Below are 4,573 nucleotides of genomic sequence, written 5' to 3' on the forward strand. Positions count from 1 at the left end.
CAAATTCTGCTCAGGCGAAGTCAAGCATTGCAAAGAAAACCTCGATTCTATTCAAACAGTCTGGCCCTTTGCACTGTACGGGACAAAAGACATCCTCGTTGCGTCAGTCGAGCTTTTTAATCGGGAGCTTGCCGGCTCAGTGACCTACATTTAGCTGGCCTACGGGCAGTGAGCGAGGCTATCCTTCGCTGACTGGACAATGGCGTCGATGGTTCAGTGGTAGAATATTCACCTGCCACGCGGGTGGCCCGGGTTCGATTCCCGGTCGACGCATTTTTTTTCTTTAATTTCTCGTTTACATAGTCCAATTTTGAACAACCAAGCAAAATCAAAATTATTTTGCATTTAATTATTTTGCATTGAAAATATTTAGCAAAAGAAATTATTTTCGGATTTTACATTTCTACTTATAGATAATCTGATTTCGAACAATATCTTGGCAGAGTGGTGCATACATTGGTGCATAAAACAGAAAAAATTAAGAAAGCAATAAAGAAAAAAAGAAAAAAATAAGAAAGAAATTAATCAATGAGTTAGTTTCCACATGTGCTTTGAAGAACCAAGCAAAACCAAAATGCTACCGACGTTTTTTAGGGGCGAAGCTCCTTAGGGCGTGGGCTGTGCGTCCCCTGTAGCCTGTATGTAGCCACCTCTAGTTTAGTTCTCGCAGTGTTCACTAAATGGCGGTACCGTCCCCTGTATGTAGCCACCTCTAGTTTAGTTCTTGCAGTGTTCACTAGATGGCGGTACCGTCTCCTGTATGTAGCCACCTTTCGTTTAGTTCTTGTAGTGTTTACTAGATGGTGGTACTTGTAGGTGATGATGAAAAGATGATGTTATCATCATCTAGTTTTCTAGTAAATGATGTTATCAACTAGAAAGCGGTACTTGTAGTTGATGAAAGACGCGAGATTTTATAAAATAGGAATGATGTCACATATGGCGCGTGTCATTGGTTGAAGGCAATCGTTCGATTTAGTGCGGCGACGTACGCTAGGGGGAGCGATGTAATAAAATCGAGTGGGCAAAATGTACAGAGGATTCATGGTTTACCAGGTTTACCTCCGGAGCTTCGCCCACTCATCATCATTCACTTTGTGGATATGGCGGAATTTTTTAATGATTCTCGAAACACACATAGAATCAATTTACATGGGTAAAAAAAAGAAAAAGAAACACACGTAGAACATAACAAGGCACCCTTGAAAAGGCCTCGTGCTGGAGGTGTGATTGATTCAAACTGCGATAGTGAATTTTGTGTCCCATTTTGATCGTACAATCTGTCCTACGTATTATCGTTTTGCTTAAAAATACTACTTTAAACATTTGACAAGTGCCGTCAATGTAGATAGAGGAAGTGAGTGTCTCATTTGGTAGCGCAACTGGACAAATACGCAAAAAAGGAGTGACTGGCCGATCTTGTGCTGACTTTATATTAGTTCAATAAATAATTGTAGATGACATACACCATTTCGATGAGTTATGGCAGGTAAGCCACTTTCCGAGATCGAGTAAATATTGTAGGTTGGCCGTACGTATTGACACGTGCGGTTCTTTTGGTTTACGAAGGAAGACGCTATCACTTTCTGTTAAGCGCAACGCAGGCCGCGTTTATCTTGTATGCCACTCTGGAACGCGTTACGACGCGTGTATAAAAAACTGACACGTGCGGTTCTTTTCGTTTGCGAAGGAAGACGCTATCACTTTCTGTTAAGCGCAACGCAGGCCGCGTTTATCTTGTATGCCACTTTGGAACGCGTTACGACGCGTGTATAAAAAGCCGGCGCAGTGCGCCACTGGGGTCTTTTTTTTTTTCGTCGGCCGACGACTGTTCACGCCGCTGTTGCTGTGAGTTTGGCCCTGTTTTGCTGGGCACGAGTTCGCCCAATAAACAGTTCGCCTGACACCGCCCTGACTCCTGCGTGCTTCCTCTCAAGTGCTGCGTGTATCACAACCTCGTGACATCTGGTGGAGGTGCTTCTCTGTCCATGTACCGTACGCCCCCGTCCAGCCGTGAGCCAAGCCCAAGCCGCCAAGAGGACGACGCCGACCCGGTCGTTCGAGTGAGCCGAAGACAACAAGGACTACCGCCCGAATACCTGCCGCTCCCCGACAAGGACAAGAAAACAAAGGCTGCTACGAAGCCGGCATCCACGATGACGGAAGCAAGGTCTTCGGCAACCGTGGTCGTCAACCAGCCCAAAGAGCCGCCTACCTTCCGCGGATCGACCTACGAAGACCCGGAAAGCTGGCTTGACATTTACGACCGCGTCGCAGCCCTCAATAAGTGGGACCCGGACGACAAGCTGCGTCATGTGTATTTTTACCTGGAAGACGCCGCAAGGACTTGGTTCGAGAACCGCGAGTCAACGCTTCGAACCTGGGACGACTTCCGCGTTGCTTTCCTGCGCACCTTTGCAAGCGTCGTGCGGAAGGAAAGAGCCGCATCACTGCTTGAAACTCGGGTGCAGCTCCCCAACGAAAACGTAACGATCTTCACGGAGGAGATGACGCGACTTTTCCGCCACGCCGACGCCGACATTACTGAGGACAAGAAGGTTCGCCTGCTTATGCGAGGAGTGAAGCAGGAGCTCTTCGCCGGACTGATCAGAACCCCGCCAAAGACGGTACAAGAGTTCCTCTCAGAGGCTACCACCATCGAGAAGACTCTTGAAATGCGGACCAGCCAATACGATCGGCGCATGTCGCCAGACGTCGCAGAAGTCCGAGGACTTTGCCCCGACGACCTGCGCGAGACCATACGCGCTATTGTTCGTGAAGAACTGCGCCGCATGTTGCCATCGCCTCAGCCCCAAGTCGCCTCTCTCGAAGACGTAGTCCGCGAGGAACTACAGCGCTCACTGAGCGTTCTTGAACGGCCACAGCCCCAATCGGAGGCGATGACCTACGCCGCTACTGCACGACGACCTGTCGCCGCTCCTCGCCAACACCAGGACCCAACGTCTCCGCAGTTTCGTCGCCAGCCACCGCCGCCACCCCCGACGCCTTCCCGCTCGCCAGTAATCCAGCGCTCGCCGAGGAAAACTGACGTTTGGCGCACCCCGAACCACCGCCCACTATGCTACCACTGCGGCGAAGCCGGGCACACCTACCGCTACTGCCAGTACCGTGAGATGGGACTGCGTGGCTTCGACGTGAACGCGCCGCGTCCGCGCCCAGGTGAGCGACCTCGCGACATCGCCGACTACATCGCCGGATCGCAGTGGCAACAACGACGACCATCCCGTTCACCTTCGCCTGGCCGCTACGTCTCCCCGGATGCCGCCAGTACACCGGCCCTAACCGGGGCCGATCCCCAAGCCCCTACCCGGGAAACTAAAGGCAGCAACCGATGGAGGAGCGGTTGCTGCACGACGCAATGCCGAAGATCCTCCTCCGCCGCCGCCGCCGCTGCCGATGACGACGACCACGACGCACGAACTTTCCCGATGTAGTCGCAGTACGCCGCCTGAGCAGAGTCTTTACGACAAAGCCTCGCCGCCGACGCGACATAGCAGCACCGGACCAAGCCGACGCAGCCGTGATCCGACGCCCCGACCTAACCGGAACGCCAGACGACGAACCACCGACCTCGACGTGATCATCGACGGCCACAGCGTCACCGCCCTAGTCGATACCGGCGCCGACTACTCTATCATCAGTGGTCTCTTCGCCGCTAAGCTCAAGAAGGTAAAGACTGCATGGGAAGGACCGAATATCCGAACAGCAGGGGGCCACCTTATAACACCGACTGGAACCTGCACGGCAAGAGTCACGATTCACAGCCAGACGTATTCTGTGAATTTTGTGGTCCTGCAGCAATGCTCGCGAGACGTCATTTTAGGCATGGATTTCCTGGACCAGCAAGGCGCAGTAATCGACCTAAGATCCAGGTCAATCACGCTGTCCACGGATAATGCAACGGCGTCAGACTGCAACGTCGCTCACAATGCCTTGAATGTGACAGAAGAGCAGGTAACCATCCCGCCACTGTCGAGCGTCATCATTTCCGTCGGCACCAAAGCGTCTACCAACTTACAAGGTGTCATCGAAGGCGACCAGCACCTGCTCCTAAACCGTCAGATGTGCGTCGCAAGAGGCATAGCCAAGCTTCATAACGGCGAAGCCAAGGTAATGGTGACGAAGTTCAGCAACGAATATAGGCACTTAAATAGGGGCACGACGGTAGCACATCTAAGCGAATTTGTGGAAGCGAGCAATGCCTTCGCCCTCACTGATTCTCAGGGAGCCGCAACGTCGACAGCAGTGTCCGCGCCCGCTTTCGACGTCAATCAAAGCCTTTCCAGGCAGCAACAAAAGGAGCTCAAAGCCTTACTCCACCAATACAAGGACTGCTTCTCGTCGTCGTCGAGGCTTCGTCAGACCCATCTCGCGAAACATCGCGTCATAACCGACGAATATGCCCGTCCGCTCCGTCAGAGCCCCTACCGAGTTTCTGCACGGGAACGCGAGGCCATCAAGCAACAAGTCGACGAAATGCTGCGTAACGACATCATTCAGCCGTCTACGAGTCCGTGGGCATCACCCGTGGTGTTGGTGAAGAAGAAGGACG

The 4,573-nt window shown here is 52.3% G+C and overlaps 1 non-coding gene across 1 annotated transcript; it reads left to right on the top strand.

Annotated features, from left to right (window-relative positions):
- Positions 1–202: 202 nt before the first annotated feature.
- On the top strand, positions 203–273 carry TRNAG-GCC (transfer RNA glycine (anticodon GCC)). The gene has a single exon. It is a non-coding gene; the product is annotated as a tRNA-Gly (tRNA).
- The last annotated feature ends 4,300 nt before the right edge of the window (positions 274–4,573 follow it).

Source organism: Rhipicephalus microplus, chromosome 2 (genome assembly GCF_043290135.1).
Source record: "Rhipicephalus microplus isolate Deutch F79 chromosome 2, USDA_Rmic, whole genome shotgun sequence".
In the NCBI taxonomy this organism is placed as follows: Eukaryota; Metazoa; Arthropoda; class Arachnida; order Ixodida; family Ixodidae; genus Rhipicephalus; species Rhipicephalus microplus.